General features: G+C 36.9%; 1 long non-coding RNA gene across 1 annotated transcript in view; it reads left to right on the top strand.

Annotated features, from left to right (window-relative positions):
• Positions 1-10,809, top strand: part of LOC139589531 (uncharacterized) — an 82,977-nt gene extending 72,168 nt beyond the window's left edge. Inside the window, exon 2 of the long non-coding RNA XR_011679039.1 lies at positions 10,565-10,809. This is a non-coding gene — a long non-coding RNA (uncharacterized lncRNA). The remainder of the gene's footprint in view (positions 1-10,564) is intronic.
• Positions 10,810-21,517: the final 10,708 nt, after the last annotated feature.

Raw genomic sequence — 21,517 nt, 5'->3', positions numbered from 1 at the left:
CTTCTCAATGGGCTCTTTGCAGCACCTAAATCCCAGATGAATTGCCAGCTTGATCAGTTTTTTCCTACCCTCTCTTGATAAATGTTTCCCCTTTTCCACTTGGCTGGCAGAAAGATGACCATTAAACATTCATTTGTTTAAGCTAACAGACTGTGGTCATCTGCTCCCCGGGGAAGGCAGGAATCCAAACAGGTCTAAAATGGCATCGTTTAAGAACACAATCAATTCATTATCTTTTTCATAAAGTCCGCATGTGCACACATTAATCATAATGGAGTGGCACTGGGCAGAAAGTTCTTACCTAAGCAAGTTCAGTGCTGCAGCATCTCTTTATCATTTAACTTCCTCTTGCATTTAGGCTTTTATTGTCTGCTCATTCAGCTGTTGTTTTATGAGTGCTGGTGTATCCTTTGTGTGCTCCAGCTGAACAATCTCCAGTGAACCCTCGAGCACTCCCCTCTGCTCTGGGTGCAGTGTACAGCTGTGCACAGGAATAAAGTATCACTCCAATCTTTTATGAAAATAAAACAAAATGGATGATGTTGCCTATCCTTTTGGACCTCAGATCTTAGGGACAGGTGCCAACTTCTCTTTCCTGTGATCATACCAGTTACTGTGACCGTGTTCACAGGGGTCCGAGGATGAGGGAAGAGACGAGGATCTGACTCCCTGTTTCAGAAGGCTTGATTTATTATTTTATGATATATATTATATTGAAACTATATTAAAAGAATAGAAGAAAGGATTTCATCAGAAGGCCAGCTAAGAATAGCAAAAGAAAGAATGAATAACAAAGGCTTGTGTCTCAGACTCTGTCTGAGCCAGCTGACTGTGATTGGCCATTAATTAGAAAGAACCACATGATACCAATCACACATCCACCTGTTGCATTCCACAGCAGCAGATAACCATTGTTTACATTTTGTTCCTGAGGCTTCTCAGCTTCACAGGAGGAAAAAAATCCTAAGGCAAGGATTTTTCAAAAGATGTCTGTGGTAAGTTACCTTAGGGAAGGGCAAGGACCTGTGTCCAGGTACAATTAGGTCACATGTCAGGAAAAATGTTTTTCACCCACAGAGTATTTGGGCACTGGAACAGGTTCCCCCTGAAGTGTGCATGGCACCAAGACTGCTGGAGTCCAAAAGGCTTTTGGACAATGCTCTCAGGCACAGGCTGTGACTCTTGGGGTATTCCTGTGTAGGGCTGTAGCCGGGTTTTATGAGATGTTGTGGGCAGTGAATGCCATCTGAATGACATCAAAGCAGTACATGCCATCTGCTTTTACATCAGCAAAGCTTTTCACACTATCTCCCATAACACCCCAGGAAATCTGGATTAGATAAATGGACAGAGAGGTGGATCCAGGACTGGCTGAAAGGAAAAGCTCAGAGGGTTGTGATCAATGGAGCAGAATCCAGATTGAGGCCTGTGGTCAGCGTCATTCCCCTGGGATTAATACTGTGTCCAGTCTTATTGAGCTTGTTTGTCAACAGCCTGCATGAAGGCGTAGAATATATACTCTCAGTAACTTTGCTGATGATTTCCTGCTTTAAAAGCATACAAAAAAGTATTTTATCCACAGATCTTTGTTTGATATTTGGGTTTTGTAAGATTAAAACAAAAATAAAAACAGAACCACAAAAAAAAAACCAAAAAAAACCCCCAATAACAACAAAAAAAAACCCCAAAAACAAAAAAAAAAAAAAAAAAAAAAAAAAAACAAAAAAAGGTCTACTTAGTCTCTTTCAAATATCTGAGATTTAATTGCTGAATCACTAAATCCCTCAAGAGTCACCTGTAGCTTTGTCATTTTTAAAATATATGAAGATAGAGGTTTCTTAAGTAAAGAACACAGTAGAAAAATAATTAATTCATTGGTGTCCCATCTGTTTACTCCAAAGTTAATTACTAAAAGTAGGATTCATATCACCGAATCTTAAAATATCTAATGTCAGTGAGACTTCTTACTTTAGGCTGGGATAAAATTCCCCCAGGGAGAAACCAATCTTTGTCCTCTGTAGACATAAGAGAGATGGCTTCCTTGCCAAACACAACTTTTATGTGAAATTTCTCAAAAGTAGGTCTTCAATAAAAAAAGATTATCTTTTTACTGTAAGCAGGTATCTCAGCATGGATGCCACACTGTGTGAAGCTTGGACATTGCTGTTCTAACCTTGATGTAGGTATTCAAAGTCAGCCCTAGGAAGGGAGTTTAACATTGACCTCACTTGGTCAAAGCAATGAGAGAAGCATCTATATTTTTTTCCAATGTGTTTTGAAACACCTCTTTCAAAATATTGCAAAACTCTTGGGGGGCAGTAAAGATTTATTCTCACTTTTTTTTTTTTCCATAGAATCTGCTTTAAAAATAATTATATTTGTCTGTACCTCCTTGGTAAAATCAAAATAAGTCAATATATACAAGGTAAATAGTTGTTATTGTCATGACAGAGAGGATTTTTTATAATTCCTTTATGAGACCTGATACATATAGCCAGTAATAATTATCTTGGAAATATAATACGAGGATACATTTAGATTACATTGTATTAGTGGATCAGAATATCTGAAGAAATGTTAATTAACTATTAAATCTAATACTTTGGATGTAAAGCAGTAATTAACAGCCTGTTTCTTTTGCTACCCTCCTTTCTTTACTCATTGACATTTTGTGACTCTTTTAATCATGTTTTTAAAGCAACCTGTTCTGTCAGTGCTCTTGAGGATAATACATTCTGGCAGATGGCTGGGATTAAAAAAAAAACAAAAACCACCAAAACCAACAGAAACTGTTAAAGTGGCTTTTTCTGTCTGTATTTTCAGTGTGTGTCATGGAACATCATGGAAAATGACATGAGTGATAGGAACCTGATGTGATTCAGATGATTTTCAAAGGGAAAATGGTTCACATTCTCTGAAGATTTCTTCTGCTCTCCAGCAGCCCACAATATCTTTGAAAATAGCACATATTTTCACAAAGTGACAGGAAAGGTGCCAGAAGTGGAGGGGTTAAAATCTAAAACTTCTATAACTGTTCATAGAAAATATAACAAAAGAAAACAAACCCCATTAAAATTTCCCCATCAGAATGGTGTCATTTCATAAAGAAAGTTTCTAGAAAAAAAACTTTTTTAATTTGAAGTTTTATCTGTTGGGCTGTTTTTGGCTGGGGTGGAATTAATTTTGTTCCCAGTGGCTGTGTTTTGGATTTGTGCTGAGCACAGGGGTGATAATACGGAAGTTTGTTTTTTTTCTTATTGATGAGCAGGGTTTGCACACAGCCAAGTCCTTTGCTGCTTCTCCTACTGCCAGGCTGGGAGAGGCTGGGAGTGCTTGGGGGTTTGGGAGGAGACACAGCCAGGACAGGTGACCCCAACTGACCAAAGGGATGTTCCAGACCGTGTGACATCGTGCTCCGTGTGTAAAGAAGAAGGAGGTAGGGAGACATTTGGAGTGATGGCATTTATCCTCCCAAGTAACCGTTTTGTGTGATGGAACCCTGGCTGAGCACTTGCCTGCCCACCAAGCAGTGAATTAATTCCTTGTTTTGTTTTGCTTGTGCGCGCAGTTTTTGCTTTCCCAGTTAAACTGTCTTTATCTCAACCCATGAATTTTCTCACTTTTACCCTTCAGATTCCCTCCCCAGTCCCACTGCTATGGGAGTGAGTGAGTGGCTGGGGGTTAAACCATGGCATCTCTTTTAATAAAATTTTGTTTAGAACAGATTTTTGCTTTTCAGCACCAAAGACTAGAAAATGAATTATGAATTTCCAACACACTTTTGGGGGGGAGTATTTTTGAAGTATAGTTTGGTTTCTAGGTTTATGTTTTAATGAAGAACAACTTCTTTAAACATTTTCCCAAAACTTTTACTTTCAAAGTATTTCTACACTTTTCAGATCAAGTTTGAGAAAAAAAAGGAAAAAGACAGCAAGCAAAAGTTATTTCTATATGTATTCTAGTACAGAAAGTGTGACATTTTTTCTTTTCATATAATAATTTTCTTTTAGGTCACAAAGTATCTTCTAATAAAAATATAAACGTGTATATAGATACACATATGTGCATTCACTCTGTTCTAGCACATCAAACTCCTGGTTGACATACCAGCTATAATTACTGTGCCAAAAAAGTATGATTTTTAACAACTTTCATGGTTCTTGAACAGGACAATATGGTGTTTATGTACTGATTGTATTTTTGTTCTACACTTAGCAAAACTGGAGTCAAGTTATAACTGGTAAAGAAAAACAAAACCTTAATTACAGGCACACAATCAGAAAACTTCCTGATTTCTGACTTACAGTCTAAGTTCCTAAATCATTATGATTCCTTCTTTAAAGTGCATTTTGTTAGAAAAATGATACATTTGGTGCATGTGCATATGTATATATACATATGGATATATACATATATATATATACATAAGTTTCATTTAAAAAAACCCTTTATTAATTTTTGATAATACTTTTTATTTGTTTTTTATGGATACTAAATATACTGAATAAGATACTCTTTTCAAAAATATGTTTAGGAACATATCAGATAGCTACTTTTACTGTTTTGGGAGTGAAAGAAAGCATTTCAGCAATTTCTCTGAAAGCTCCTGTTGAACTCCGTCATTGAAATAAGACACCTAGCTGAGCAAAGTGTGATGTGAAAACCAGAGACAGAGGGACAGAAGGTGACATGAATGAAGAATTTTGTGAAAGAAAAGCCACCCTGGAACAGGTCAGAAAGTGCTAGTAGGAAATTGCTTTGAAGGAAGAATTATAGCCAAGAAACTCTTCAAAACAATGTATGAACACTGACACCAGTGAGTCATGTTCAGCATTTCCTGCCTTCTGGCTTATTTTTAACTTCTGTCTGGAAAAACTTGATCACAGGTACTTCCAGGGTTATATCTTGTGGGAAGTTTGAGAACAGCAGCTCTGTTCCTTCATAGATGTGATAGTTATGGATAGTGCTAGCTAGTGTGTAGGATAGATTTGTGATTAAACAGGCAGCCATGTCCCAGTTCTGATGTTCTTCCCATCAGCACAGAAATGAGCTTTGGCAAAACAAGCATCCCAGACCTCTCCTTTGAATTTAACCCTCCTCAAAGGCTCATATTTTGTAGTAATGGTATCCATTACACAATGAAACAATCATTTTGTTGCTAAGCATAAACAAGGTTGGTTTAATTCCACAATTCGCTTATCTAATGCTGCAGCTACTTTAAGTAATTTCTAAATGTTCATTCACTTTTTTTTTTAACCCTTGCAGCTGAGAATTTGAACTACAGAACAGTGTGCAAAAACAAAATTAAGAAAAATATGTTATTAACATCAAAAACATGAAGGGAATCTTTGCATGGAAAGAGAAGAGAAAGAGAAGAATGGGAGAGAACATGTGCGAGGAGCATCCCTGCAGGCAGGCAGGGCAGTGCAGGAGGGGCAGGAGCTGCTGCAGGCTCTGGAGCTCAGATTCCCCTGCAGCCCCTGGAGCAGCCCAGGCTGAGGCAGCTGTGCCCCTGCAGCCCAGGGAGGGCACGGGGGAGCAGAGATCCACCTGCAGCCCCTGGGGGAGCCCGGCCTGGAGCAGGGGATGCCCAAAGGAGGCTGGGACCCCATGGGAAGCCTCTGCTGGAGCAGGATCCTGGCAGCACCTGCGGAGAGCGGAGCCCAGGCTGGAGCAGGTTTGCTGGCAGGACTTGTGACCCCATGTGGGACCCACACTGCTGTGTGATCAGCCTGTTCCTGAAGGATCAATCCTGTGGAAAGGGATCTGTGTTGGATGAGTTGGTGAAAAGATGTAGCCCAAGGACAGGACTCGTGCTGGAGATGTTCATGGAGAGGTGACTCCCTTCATCATGAGGGGAAGGAGGTAGAGCGCACAAAAAAGGAAGGGTTGAGGGCAAGGTTTCTAAAATTTGTTTTTGGTCTCATAATTGTGCTCTGATTATCTTAGGAATAAACTCAATATCCCCAAGCTGAGTCAGTTTTGCCTGTAAGAGTATTTGGTGACTGATATCTCTCTGTTTTTATCTCAACTCATGAAATTTTTGTAATATTTTCTCTCCCCTGTCTACTTGTGGAGGGGAATGATAAAATGGTCTTGGGTGCCCGGCACCCAGCCTGGGTCAAAGCCCTGGATACCTATATTTTAGTTAGTTAATATAAAGTCAAATTAATTCAGCTTTATGGGAACACCACAGTGGGGTATATGATATCATGAATCAGATCTAATATTCAAAGGAATATTTTACTTGCTAAAAGAATCATTTGAAGAGTGCTCCAATAAAAAAAGAGATACACAAAAACTAGTAACATCTCTGTTTGTAAATGAATCACATAAGTAAAAAACCCAATGAGGAGAAAGAACATAAAAATGATACGTAAATATAATTTTGCTGCAATTTTAACCATACACTATTGATTAAACAATAAAATATTTTCAGATTAATGTATTTATCATGCTTCATGTTTGAGAGAGATCTTTTCTCTATAGGGATATATTTTTCTCTTAAAAATGCACATTTCTTCAGAGATATGTTTTTGGAACTTAGGTTCACAATTGATCATTCTGGTCATACTAACTCTATTTCTGGTCTAGCATGGAAAGAATGACACTACTATACTTAACAGAAGAAAGCTCTTTCTGGCAACAACCTTCAGGGCTCCTACATGTGTTAAACTGTCCTACTCCTACACTCAAAGAAGAAAAGAAATCAATAAATTTGCTGGACTGGTTGTTATGCAATCTGGTGTCCGGACATCATACACCAATCATGCTGAGAACTCATCGCTCAGCTGACAGCTCTCGGGGCTGTCAGGGCCATCCATCCCCCTGATGAGCTCATATCAACCACGCATTTCCTGACAAATGCAGTTTCCCAACAAGGCCCACTGAAGTCCTCAGCAAAAATGGGCGCACAAAGGGATTTTTCTTGGGTATTTTTGTCAGAACAATGGATGAAACGTCTTTCCTTCCCTCTTGTTTCTGTGTATCTTTCTTTAAAAAAAATCTCCGTAAATCTAACCAAGTATATTAATGAAAAAATCAAATTCCTGTTGTTCTGTTTTGTTTTTTTTTTTTAATGAAGAGGAACTGCTTCACACTTGAAAGAAATATGTAAAAAGTAGATCATAAAACATTTCATGTATGTGAAGTCTCTGTGAAATACATCACAAGTCTAAAACTCAGTTTTAAACGTGCTTACTATATGATCAATAGTAATAGTGATGTATCAGTGATAACTGAGGTATTTTTCTGAGGTATCTCTTACAGTCACTGATAATAATCTGTGAATGATTTTACAGATAAAAATATAGAGACTCCTGAAAATAAGGGGGAGCAGGGTGGGTGGGGGAGGAACAAAAATAAATGTCTCTGCAGAGGTAACTTGGAAAATCTTCCCCCAGAAGGCACTCCCCAGTAACATTTACCTACTGCACGTAAGTGTAGTAGGGAAAATTTTCAAGGGAAAATCTGCACTTCACACACTGAGTTCCTCTTTGCCTTTAGATCATCAGATTAGAAAGGTCTGAGGTTTGGAGGGCTTGGTGGTTTTTATTTGTTTTGTTATTGCTATTGTTATTTTCCCCCTCCACTTTGTTTTCTTTCTGTTATTATTTAGGATTTGAGTACCTTGATATTATTAAACAGGGACTACCAAATGTGGTAGCAACTGAAGGTGTCACTCATCACAGAACTTCATCACTTACATAAATATATTTACATAATGACTAGTACTGGTACGAATGTATTGATAAAAGAGTCATACAGGATTTAACAAAATGTTTTGCGCAAAGTTCCAAAATTCCCCAAAGGAAAGCCCTGAAAGGAACTTTGAAATAGCTTTGTTAAAATAATGACTCTAAACACTTTATTTTATTTTTAATAAAAGGAAGATAAGAGCCATTCAACCCATTTCCACGTATTCTAGGCTTTGATCAGCTATGTAAGACAAGGAATGACTTTACTGTTAATGTTTTTTTCTTTGCTAAGAACTGTTTGAGAAACTATATATACCTGACCTTGTTTCTAAATTCTAGCTGGGGGAAAATAGTATTTTGGCTTCTTTATTGTTTGGCTCAAACACTTAAAGATCTGTATTTTAAAATTAAATACGTGCAAAGCCTCATTATTACCTCCAGTTTCCCTAAGAAATTAGAAATGAACTTTTAAAATAATTTTTCTTCTTTTATGCACAGTAATTCCTCATGTGTTAAGATCAGCTCTTCCCTACAGCTATAACCTAATCGGCATGCAGAGTTCTGATTATGAAATACAAGCAATTTGAGGAAAATCTTAATGTAATTTGCATTAGCAATTCTAGTTACTGGCTAAAGACTCTAAGATGGTTCTTAAAAAAAAAAAAAGAAATAGCATTTCTCTCTGCTGTGCAGTTGAGTTGTACTTTTATTCTGCTTGTGGAGCATGCAGAAACACTGCAAATTTCAGAGGGTATTTAAACCCAGAGGAAGACAGTAAAATAAAAACTGTGGATGGGGGAAGATCTTGTGTGTAAAAATGCACTGATTTAGCCAAGTCAATATCAAGTGTACGCATACTTGGGATATAATTGGGAACAATTTAACTGTCCCAGTAATAAAGATGTTGATAAACTTCAAATGATTTCATACTCGATGATGATTCCAAAATCTCTACTAATACTGAAAGCTCTTAGCTTTGATATGGTGACTACTCCATGTATAACAAAAAAACCCTGTGCAAAACTACACAAAAAAACACCAAAAAAACCCCAAAAAACCAAACCACCCCCACCCTAAAAAAGCTCCTTTTTTTTGGCATTTCCTTTTATACTCCTTTATGCATTCCCTCTCCCAGATTTAAATTTCTATGAATCCTTTGCTGCAATGGCAAATCTGCTTCAAGTAAGACTGATTAAAATGAAATTACTCAGGCTTCTGACCCATGACAAATTTCATGAGCTGCAATTTTTCTAGTGGTTCAGCTGTGAGTACAATCTGATTGGCTGTAATTTAGCTTTATAGTGCCTTCTCCCTCCTGTCCCCATTAAAAATAGGAAAGTACAGTGGCACTTAGATTAAAACAAAAAATAGAAGGTATGGAAAAAAGAGCAGAGAGATCTAGAGGGGATGGGAGGAAGGAACTGGTGGAAGGGGCGGAAGGAAGTGGCAGAAGTGGCGGAAGTGGCGGAAGGAAGTGGCGGAAGGAAGGAAGTGGCGGAAGGAAGGAAGTGGCGGAAGGAAGTGGCGGAAGGAAGGAAGTGGCGGAAGGAAGTGGCGGAAGGAAGGAAGGAAGGAAGTGGCGGAAGGAAGGAAGGAAGTGGCGGAAGGAAGGAAGGAAGTGGCGGAAGGAAGTGGCGGAAGGAAGTGGCGGAAGGAAGTGGCGGAAGGAAGTGGCGGAAGGAAGGAAGTGGCGGAAGGAAGTGGCGGAAGGAAGTGGCGGAAGGAAGGAAGTGGCGGAAGGAAGGAAGGAAGGAAGTGGCGGAAGGAAGGAAGGAAGGAAGGAAGGAAGGAAGTGGCGGAAGGAAGGAAGGAAGGAAGGAAGGAAGGAAGGAAGGAAGGAAGGAAGGAAGGAAGGAAGGAAGGAAGTGGCGGAAGTGGCGGAAGGAAGTGGCGGAAGGAAGTGGCGGAAGGAAGGAAGGAAGGAAGGAAGGAAGGAAGGAAGGAAGGAAGGAAGGAAGGAAGGAAGGAAGTGGCGGAAGTGGCGGAAGGAAGTGGCGGAAGGAAGTGGCGGAAGGAAGGAAGGAAGGAAGGAAGGAAGGAAGGAAGGAAGGAAGGAAGGAAGGAAGTGGCTGGAAGGAAGGAAGGAAGTGGCGGAAGGAAGGAAGTGGCGGAAGGAAGGAAGTGGCGGAAAGAAGGAAGTGGCGGAAGGAAGTGGCGGAAGGAAGTGGCTGAAAGGAAGGAAGGAAGGAAGTGGCGGAAGGAAGGAAGTGGCAGAAGGAAGGAAGTGGCGGAAGGAAGTGGCGGAAGGAAGTGGCGGAAGGAAGGAAGTGGCGGAAGGAAGGAAGTGGCGGAAGGAAGGAAGTGGCGGAAGGAAGTGGCGGAAGGAAGGAAGGAAGGAAGGAAGGAAGGAAGGAAGGAAGGAAGGAAGGAAGGAAGGAAGTGGCGGAAGGAAGGAAGGAAGTGGCGGAAGGAAGGAAGGAAGTGGCGGAAGGAAGTGGCGGAAGGAAGTGGCGGAAGGAAGTGGCGGAAGGAAGGAAGGAAGGAAGGAAGGAAGGAAGGAAGGAAGGAAGGAAGGAAGGAAGGAAGGAAGGAAGGAAGAGAGAGGAAGGGGAAGGCAACAAGGAAAGGAAAGGAAAGGAAAGGAAAGGAAAGGAAAGGAAAGGAAAGGAAAGGAAAGGAAAGGAAAGGAAAGGAAAGGAAAGGAAAGGAAAGGAAAGGAAAGGAAAGGAAAGGAAAGGAAAGGAAAGGAAAGAAAGAAGGAAAGGAAAGGAAAGGAAAGGAAAGGAAAGAGGAAAGAGGAAGGAAAGGAAAAGGAAAGGAAAGGAAGGAAAGGAAAGGAAAGGAAAGGAAGGAAAGGAAGGAAAAGGAAGGAAAGGAAAGGAAAGGAAAGGAAGAAGGAAAGGAAAGGAAAGGAAAGGAAAGGAAAGGAAAGGAAAGGGAAGGGAAGGGAAAGGGAAGGGAAGGGAAAGGGAAAGGGAAAGGGAAAGAAAAGAAAAGAAAAGAAAAAAAGAAAAAAGAAAAGAAAAGGAAAAGAAAAGAAAAGAAAAAAAAAGAAAAGAAAAGAAAAGAAAAGAAAAGAAAAGAAAAGAAAAGAAAAGAAAAGAAAAGAAAAGAAAAGAAAAGAAAAGAAAAGAAAAGAAAAGAAAAGAAAAGAAAAGAAAAATAAGAAAAATGTTTAGGAGTTTTTTTTGGGTTGTTTGTTTTTTGGTTTTTTTTTTTTTTTTTTTTGTTTTCTCAAATATACTTTAAAACTTTTTAATTGGGAAAGGTAGAAAGAAATACGTAAGAAAATTTCCTGTGTGAAACAAATTATTTCCTGGACTTAGGTTTTCACCCACAGGATGTGAGCACAGTCAAAACAGTGTTTAAGGCGGCTTCTTTCTACCCAGACATACTGTTTTGATTTGATTTATTTTGTTTTGGTATGTTTAGTTTTGTTTTGTTTTTCCTGGGAAAAAAAAAATCTTCTTAGTGCTCCTTTGAGTAAGTTTTGGCTTCTGGAACCTTTGCCAGAGGTTTACAGAGGCTTGTGGCTTTGCACCTTTCATAATTTAGTTCTTATGGACAATAAAAATGTAAGTGATTAATTCAGCATAATATAGATTTGCAATACACTGTTTTACAGAAGAAAAAAGAGGTGGACAAATACTTGACCAACTAATTTCTGTTTTTTTATAAAAACATAGATGAGATAGAGCCTGTGGGGCACATGCTTGCCACAATATCTATCAAACTGGTTGCCTCAATAACATATGTTTGATCTAATTACTCTTTGTCTATCCTAATCACACGAGATTCTGCTGCGTGTACAGTTTCATTACCAAATCCCTTTGCAGAGGGTACCTGGATTCAGGAGAACTCCAAGTGTTGCCTATCCTGCACAAAACTGCCTTAGTGCTATGTGAAACTCTATCCAACTGTTATGAGAGGAGCACTTTGTGTCTTTCTCATATCAGCCTCCTGATAATGCATGTCCTAGGAAGCTGATCATCTTCTCACTCTCATCTGGAAAGTGGAGAGATAGTGAGAACAATGTCTAATTTTACACGTTCATAGTGCATAGATGTTCACAGCTATGATAGCTCTTGCATAAGGAACAAATAATCGTTTGTGGTTTAGATATATTGTCATATATTTGAATATTGACTGCAAAAGTGTGTCCTAGAGTTAACAGCTCAGACGCAGAATTCAGTCAGATGAATACCATCCTACTTCCCCAGAGATTGAGAAAATCTGATTTGCTAATGCTCCCTGTCCAGTTTGATGCAACCATATGTTAACCAAACCAAAGCAAAATAAACCACATCCAAACCAAAATGAAACAAAGCTGAGCTACATTAAAACAACAATCTTCACAGAAGTGTGTACTTCTTTGCTGTAAAAAGAAAGAAATGTGTCTGTTCTCCACAAATGTTCTCCTTCAGACACACTCCAACCAGCCCACACAGCATTTAAAATTATCATTCCTTCCTAGACTCTGATGCCTTGCAGCTCTATTGATACAGTACAGAGTGGTATCAACGTCAGCATCTATAGAATATCCTGAAGTCTACCAGGAGATGAAATATAAGTAGATGGGGTTTTTAGCCCTCTAAATTGGAAAGGAATGGAAGTTATTGGTATGAAGCTCCCCATAGAAAAAACCCTGAACAGTTAGTTCATTTTAGTGTCTAAATGCCACTTTGAATGTTTAATATGTATTAAACCAACAATTTAATAAGAGAGAGATTATGAAAAAATGCCAAAAAATAGAACAATTATTGCAAATTTAAATATCCACAAGTTTCATCTCATAATTATGTGCACAAAAATTGTATTTAGCTGTTTTCAATATTGATACTTTTCCATTTCTAGGGACTTATTCATATTTCAAAACTAGATAACTATAGGAACTGAATAGGAGAACAACCATATAACATTTCCACAAGTACACAGTATTTAAATACACAATATATTATTTATAGAGGAAGGCTTGGAAACCTATATATTAAATAAGAAAAGGACAAAAGTTAGGGTTTTTAACAAATACCATTGCTACACTTCCATGGATGAAATAGCTGGTTTTTTTCAGAATTTAAAAAAATGAGCTGCTCCAGTTCTATTAAACTGATATGTGTTTATATCATCTTTTAATCAGTCATCTGTGTACCTTCTCATAAGTGTCTAAATACACTTTGCAGGAGAGCATGTTGGTAATAAGGAACCCCAAGTTGTTAAATTAATTTTTATAAATCTACTCTATGCTGCTACGGGAAAAAGAAAAGCTGATAATTTTGACATGTGAAAATGATTATAATAATTGGTGCAATATGTTGGAGAGATAGGAAACCACATAGGATCATATAGAAAATGTCTTTGAAGACAGGGTCTGATAAGACTTTCTTCTAGCCTGACAAAATGTTCTGTGCATATCTAGATAATTATCACTATAATTATCTAAGCACAGATCACAGATCATAACACTTCTCTCAAATCCTCTATATTTGGAAAGCTGGGAAAAAAGAGTTTATCAATGGACAAGTTTAAAGAGCACAATGGATGGATACTCCTTTTTCTAGGATGCATAAAGTTATAGACCAGGATAAAGCGGTTTAAAAGACTTGAAAATAAGATGTCACAGCAACACACAGTTTTGTGAAAATAATAAATAACACTCTTACATATTATGTAGTAATTGCTTCCATAAAGGATGGGATTTTCCAGACCTATTGCATAAATATGATATGAAGGTTGACTTATTGCAAAGAGATCCATTTATTGAACTGAAGCTTTCTTATCAATGAATTCTGTATAATAACTCTGTTTCTTTTCTCTTTCTTTCTCTTTCTCTTTCTTTCTTTCTTTCTTTCTTTCTTTCTTTCTTTCTTTCTTTCTTTCTTTCTTTTCTTTCTTTTTCTTTCTTTTTCTTTCTTTCTTTTTCTCTTTCTCTCTTCCTTCCTTCCACCACTTCCTCCCTTCCTTCTTCCCTTCCTTCCTTCCCTCCCTCCCTCTTTTTCCCTCTGTCTTCTTTCCTCTAAATTAATACAAAGTTCTACTGTCTTCAAAATACAAACAAAAAAGCAATCTAAAAAGATTACTCTGGCTGATTCTTTTCCTGCCAAACAGATAGGATGAAGTAAAATAATTTTTTAATGTTTTTGTCATGTTGAATATTGTTTATGATAAAAACAGCAGGGAACAAAATAAATCACTACTAGGAAGCTAAGACAGGATTATGGTTCAAGGTAAAAAAATATCACTTATGTATAAATACTGCTATTCATTTAAGGGATTTAATTTTATTTTAAATGGATATGTAAATATGGAACAGGAGTTTCGGTGATTTAAACTGAGCTTGCCTCTCCCTGAGACACTATTGAACATTGAAACATGAATGAATATACCTTAAAGAACTATAAACTCTTACCCCTTATTCTGAGACCTATACCTTTTGACCCCTGAAGAGGTGGTTCTCACAAATGCTCCTGCAACAGCTCAGCCTGAGCATAATAGGAACTTACTGAATTCTTTGGTGTGGGTTTTTTTTTGAGAATGCCAAGGTTTTTCAAATTGCTTTTTCTACATGTTTGCAATATTTCCCAGCTGTAGGTAACATCTGAATACTAAGGCAATATTCTTAAAAAAGCGGTTTTCAGACTTCAGTGTGGAAACCTCAGCATTCTATGAACTATAATTAAGGAAGCCTCCACATGTAAACTCTCTTCAGGCTTTGCAGGGGTCATAATGTCCAATGAAAAATTATGTAGAGAACAGAGAACCTAAAATTCATTTTCTTTTTCCAAAGGGGTTACAGATGCCCACATTAAAAATATTCTGATATCGAAGATCAAGGACCCATAAATTGCTTCTCTTTAATGCTTGCACTGCAGAGACAATTAAATATCCCATTAAAACCATGTCTTTCTGACATCAGATGTTATGGGGATAACAATATCTCAACTTAACAAATTTTCCTGTTTTTTTGTCCTAAATCTTATAATTTAACACAGTGGTATTAGAAATGTAATACATGGCAAAGTGAGGTAATAAACCACACCATCTGCTTTCTTTTATGGTGTATTCTCTCGTGTATTAATAAAAATCCACTAGATTTGATGCTAAGGATAGGTACACAAGCAGCAGGAAGTGTCCAATCTCAAAAAGATCAACAAGGACACCTGCAAGAACACGAGTTCACGTGGAATGTTCACCCTCAGTTCTTCTCAAAAAAAAACTTTGAAAACAAACCCAAGCTAGGAATTCCAGAAACACATAAGGAATATTAATACCTCCCTATGGTCCTTGTGCCTGTTTGAGATTAGTAAATTAGTGCATTCCGAAAGTGAGAGGTTCTGCCTGCCAGGCATTTCCCCAAACTCCACACATGACAGTAGAGACAGGCAGCCTGTTATGTCAATCTGCTTCCACACTCTCCTTGTTAGGTGATGTACTGACCCAGACAAGTTCTGGGACCAGACTGAGTGGGATTTCAAAGACCTAGGACAAAAGAATCACAGAATTATTGATGTCTCTGATCCACACAAACATCATCTTTCTCAGACAGTCAAAGGTCAGTGAAAATCTCTCAGACCTCATAAAAGAAGTTCTACAGGCTAATTTACCCCCTTCCTGAGTAAGTAAGTTTCCCTTCTCTCCCAGCCTGTATATCAGCAGGGAAGAAAAAAGTTTTGAAGATAAAAGCCTTTGTACAGCAAGTGGAGAGGAAAGACGAGAAATGTCTGGTGAAAAGCAATATGTATCAAGTATACACCAAAAAAAAAAAAAATCCTACTCCAGAACATTTCCTCTAATTCATTAAAATAATTGCAAATACAGTTATTCCAAATAAAAATATTTACAGTAATTTCCAGTTCTTTAAATCCATTATTTAATGACAAAAAGTAAAAAAACTATTTTACCAATTCTCACGTTTTTGTAACTAAGTGTTTTCTTTTTATTAGGCCATTTTTCAAATTCCAGTCAAGCATTGTGCTTTATTGAAAGATAAAAAACAAACAGCAACCATTTTTTCTAGAATTAATTTTGTCAATACCGTCTGTTCTTTTATTATGCAATATAAGAACAATTAAACCATTTTTTAAAAGAAAGCAACTTTGAGGAAAACGATTCTCAGTTGTTGTTTCTTTCTTTAAAAAAGACCTAATAAGGAAATGCAGTTTTATTACATTTGTTATTGATGCTATAAAACTGTACTCCAATGTCTGCAAAATACAATTTAATTGATCATGCTGTGAAAATGCATTAATATGAGTTATTGAATTTTTCATGTGTATTTGAAATTATGTAAACATATGAAACTCTTCTATGGCACAGTGTAAATCTTTGAATTTCAGTTTAATCATTTTAATTTAAACATGTTTATGAAATAGGGCCACAAAGAAAATTTTGACCCAAATTCCTTAAGCATCTGGAAAAGCTTGGCTATGAACTAAATATGACTAGGAAGAAAATACTGCATGATATGATCTCAGACTTCATTCATCAGTGAGATAATGGATTACTGTAATTAATCTTAATTCTTCTAATCATTGGTGGGAGGAAGGAAAAAAAAGGAAAAAAAAAGAAAAAAAAAGACAAAGAAAAAAATAAAAGAAAAACAGAAAAAGAAAAAAAAGAAAAAGAAAAAGAAAAAGAAAAAGAAAAAGAAAAAGAAAAAGAAAAAGAAAAAGAAAAAGAAAAAGAAAAAGAAAAAAAAAGAAAAAGAAAAAGAAAAAGGAAAAAAGAAAAATAGAAGGAAATGGGAAAAGAAAGGGAAAGGAAAAGGAAAGGAAAAGGAAGAGAGGAAAGGAAAGAAGAAAAAGAAAAGAAGAGAAAAAGAGAAAAGAAAAGAAAAGAAAAGAAAAGAAAAGAAAAGAAAAGAAAAGAAAAGAAAAGAAAAGAAAAGAAAAGAAAAGAGAAAAAATATTTTATAACAATAACAAGGGAAAGACTCAAACTCAGTGAAATAATTATGAGTTGCTAAAGGTCCTGATGGACCTATAGGTGAACTAAGACAAAACAACTATATAGTAAATTAAATATCAAAAATAAAATATTTTTACAGGAAATATATACTTTATTAAAAGTAAATATAGTTCAAAAATATCGATTTTTAATTTTTTTATGATTGTTATTGTTTGCTAAGTTTTCTATTTTCTTGATTGCTCTGAAATATTAAATAATCCCTAAGTTTTTTTATTTACTTTCCCTCCCCTCACTCCCTTTATTCTCTTTTGTTTTCCTCACAGTAGCTTTTTAGTTATAAAACAAATTATGAAAATATAGACCAGGCTTAAGTCTGTCATCTTAACCTCCCACCCCCTTTATTTTTCCTCTCTTCTTTTATGTTCCAAATTCTACACAGGATGTTTTTAGTCAGCTAATATAGTTATTTGAGAACACTGAGAAATCAAAATTCATTTGAGTCTTTTGCTATAAACCTTTCTCTCTTTTTTTCTTTTTTTTTCTTTTAATTAATTGATTCATTGTCTCATAGAATGCTCCCAGTCATCAGCTTGCAATTAACATTTTCAGTCTTGGCTCTTACTTGATATTAGGTCTTTCATTTGATCATTAAACCAGTGAGTGAAAGCACATATGACATACTGTGATAGTTTACTGATTAAGGTGAATATTTTCTAATATTTGGTTATTGCAATGAAGTACAGTTTACTTTTTAGTAGGAGTTTGACATTTTTAGAAATGTTTAATAAAAACATATACTAGAAATGTTTAATAAAAACATATACTAACAAAAAAAGAAGAAATTATCTATCTAAAAATGGGCTGAAATAAATAGATATAGTAAAATATCTGAATATTTGTTTCAGAGTAAGGAGGAAGGATAATTCTAATTATCTATAAAAATTTGTTGTTCCGATATTTCAAAGATATTCAAATATATGAATTTTATATTTTTAATGATAAATTCTCCAATTACTTTTGCCTTTTTTTCAATATTTCTGTTTTTCACAATTCTTAAAATTCAAGGTAAGCTTAGCCTATAGGTGTCTGATGAAAAATACAAACTGGAGCTGAGAAAGAGGAAGGGAAAGAAATTTTGGGTAGTGTTGTATGGACTTGGCTCCCAGCCTGTGTCTTTCAGTCCATTACTATTATTGCTGGCAGGGGACAGATGCTTTGGGCAGCTTCATCCTCAGATTCCTCTTCTCAGGACACACAAATCCAACCACCCTGTACCAGTCCCTCACAAAATTTTGCAGTCATGGGGATTCTCCTTTTCCTACATCACCTGTTGTATATAACAGACGTTACATCCAGCCTGGCCTTGATGAACTCCAGGGGTGATGGGGCATCCACAGGTTCTCTGGGCACCTTTCTCCTGTGCCTCACCACTGTCATGCCACAGAGTCTCTTCCTAACAGCCCATCTAAACCTGCTCTCTTTCAGCTTAAAGCCATTCCCACTGATCTTACTCCTGTAAAATGTCTCTGCAAAAGTACTTTTCCTTGTGTTGAAAAGACACATTCAGGTCTCCTCAGAGCTTTCTCCAGGCTCAACAATCCCAATTCTCTGTCTTCTCTTATCTACCTGTTCCTGCCCTGATGTGCAGCACAGTTTGATTTTGGTGTTTCTCAACTTCCTCTTTTTGAATGTTGTGAGATATTAATTATTTCACATTTAAAAAAGCAGCCACATAAGGATATATTAAAAACAAAATTAACCTAATCTAAACAAAAGCTTTAAGTTGTGGAACCAGAGCATTATTGCTGCCTTGTAAAGTAATTTTTTAAATCTTTATTCTTATCCCAGTGTTCACTGCGCCTTGGACCAGACATCACAGACACTTTCCTCCCACTTTCTTTTCTCTCCAGTGGCAGACTGCGTGACCCTGGGGTTCAAAGCACAGTTTGGGATATGTGTTCTCATCCTTTCCCACTCTGATACAATTAACTCCCTGAGCTACACGCGCTGCTTGAACAAGTGAATAAATCCTGAAGTTATATTCTGAATGGACCATGGTGTTTTCAGTTGGCTCTGTGAAACCAAATGATCAATACTTTCTTCCTTGCAGTGCCTTTTTTATCAGAGTTTGCAGCCTCCCACCAAGGTTCATAACCTTGGCGGTCATCTTTCATCCTGAACTCTCTTTGATTATAATTTTACATCACACAAATTTCATTCTATCATCTCCAAAACATAGCAAGGCTGTGACCAAAGCTGTCTCAGGATGATGCCAAGTCAATAATTCATACCTTTATTACATCTCTGCTGGGTAGCTGTAATTCAACCTAGTTGTTGTAATTGTAGTACGCTAGCACCTGTAGATTGGTGTGCCTGAAGCAGTTTTGTGTCCAATGATTGTTCCATGCCTTTTACAATCTTATCTACTTGTCTAATGCATCTGTAATATATAGAAAATGCCTACCACACCTTACAGAGACAAAGAATTTATGCTGCTTAAGATTTTAAATCCTTCCTCATGAAATACCACAGCTGAAAGATAATTCTTTTAGACTATCAATTATGCTCAGGTTTATATTCCCTTTTCCTCCCCTCCTTCTTTCCTTTCCTCCTCTCTTCCTTTATTACTCTTTTTCTCCTTCACCTTCCTTTTTACCTTTCACTTCCCTTCCCCATTTTCCATCTGCTTGCAAATACACAGAGTATTTTTGATTTCATCTGTTGTATTTTAAATTTTGAGTTACTGCACAGGGGACACAGAAAAATATTTTCTTGAGGGCCATTAGAATCAGTGGCCTGGGCTCAAAAACTGTAATGTGAGCAAATAAAAGACTATGTGAAAGAATAAAGAGACAATGCCCATTTTGGCATTCATTTGCAACAATTTCTTCTTGTTTTTTGAAGAAGTTACCCATGGAAAAATTACTGATGGAATAGCCACAAAAAAACCCAGTTCCATCCATTTTCTTACCCTTTAGACTGTGGAATTACATAGTGAGAAAAAAACCCAAAAAAAGCAGTTATATTTAGAAAGCACAAAACAAAGCTTTTTTCTTGCTGGGTGGTTCCCAGTATGTACTGTTGCCTGGCATTATTACATTCAAGATACAAAAATTCATATTTGCCTTTTTAGAACTTCACGAGGCTTTTCAAGGATCTTTTCTGCAACCTGTAGAGATCCCTGTGAGTCACAGTAGTTCTCTCCAATTTTATGTCATCCAGAAACTTGTTGAGAGAAAATTCTTGTCCATCATCCTGTAATACACAGGGACAAAGACGGTCTGCGTAATTTCTGATAATATGAGTCCAAAATAGCATGCCATATATACTTTATATACTTTGTACTATGAATTTGTTACATCTCAAAAAAGTCTACTTTATTTCTTAAATCTGAACTTATGTTCCTAAATTCATAAAGCTGCGTGGCTTTCTTAAGGTAAAACTTTGCCCCCTTGTTCCTAAAAGTTTTTCCTTGTTTTTTTTCAAGAAGCTGAAGAAGCATGCACTAAAAGTACGCATACAAACAAAACTATCAGACAAGCAAAAAAACTACATTATTTTTGTAGCAAAGATCTTAATTTTAAATAATTTCATGTGTTTTACTGTGCATATCTGGAGATTTTAAATGTTGTTATTTAGAAAATAATGATCATCCTTATTGTAACCAAGTATAAAATTAGTGCTCCCACTTTTAACTTAATGAAAGAGAGTGGTTTGCCATAGAAAACTCATGGTATTGTACAGACCTAAAAGAGTTGGTGTTTCCTCCAGAAGCAGATAAAATGCTGACCTTTCTTTTTAGCCATAATAATAGATCAGAGGAAACCAGACACCTTGTGAATACACCCACAGTATATCAGCATCACACAGTTTACATTTTGAAGCATATTTATCATAACTGAGTCAAACAGGGCAAAATTCTCAAACCAAGTTATAATTTACAATCCAGCATTTGCAACCCTGGCAACTCAGTAATTATTTGGCTTCTGCTTGTGTGAGTGCGCATGTGTGTTTATTATTTTATTTATTTATGTGAAATGTGTGTACACAAGTTTTATTTTGGAAGCTTATGTTATAAAAGCTCTGCATGTGATTTATTAAAAACAAACGATGTAGCAAAAAGAAGATTATATTCCCCTCATAATGGGATAGGGTGCTTGCAAAACCCTGGAAATAGAATGCTAACTAGTAGCTCTTTGAGAGTTGCCAGCTGAAGAGCTGTTGAATATAAGCTGGTTTTGCTGCTCTTTTAGCTTTTGAGACTACTTCTCCTATTTTTATTTGTATTTTTTAACTTCTGGATGTTGTTTTCTCCCCTCATCTCCTTAGGCTCCATTCTCTGGACCTCTGTCAATACAGAAAAAACAGATGAGAGGAACAGATCTAATAGGACAAGTGTGATGCAGCCAAGGTATCAAATTTCTGCTTTCTAGTGGACAGATGCAGATTTAAACAAATTTGTGTCCCCAGGGTGATTTGTCATGCATCTGGAAAGGGTGGAAAGGGTGTCCAGGAAGGAGATATTTGGAACTGGGTTGGAACATAACAGCTTGGCATACTAAGGGATTTGAACAGGTTCAACCACTTCAGTTCTGCACTCACAGAGGAGCAGATTGTGCTGAAAAACTCTGATGGAGATGAGGTAAAAGGATGTCATCAGAATATTGGTCAGGTGAATGTCTTTCAGGAACTACGTAACTTCTAGTTTTGCACCTCTCCTTAACACATGAAGACTTAGGGGGAGCTTTCCTGCTGTATTCAAGTCTCTCAGTCTTTCTTCTGACTCAGCCAAAAATAAGGCCACATCATGCAATAGTCAGCATTATAACTAACACAGTGAATCTCACTGGTTGCAATGGTATTTTTCTCAGAGGAGATTTCTCATCCCCTCATTATCAGAACCTACCTGTTACAAGCACCTTTAGGACAAGAGTGATGGGTATCAGAAGGCATGGTGATTCTCAGTGATGTCTGTA

The sequence above is a fragment of the Agelaius tricolor genome, unplaced genomic scaffold (genome assembly GCF_023055355.1).
Source record: "Agelaius tricolor isolate 1412-34295 unplaced genomic scaffold, bAgeTri1.0.p SCAF_4, whole genome shotgun sequence".
NCBI classification, from domain to species: Eukaryota; Metazoa; Chordata; class Aves; order Passeriformes; family Icteridae; genus Agelaius; species Agelaius tricolor.
The sequence above is the reverse complement of the archived record's forward strand: the minus strand, read 5'-3'. Positions and strand labels throughout refer to the sequence as shown.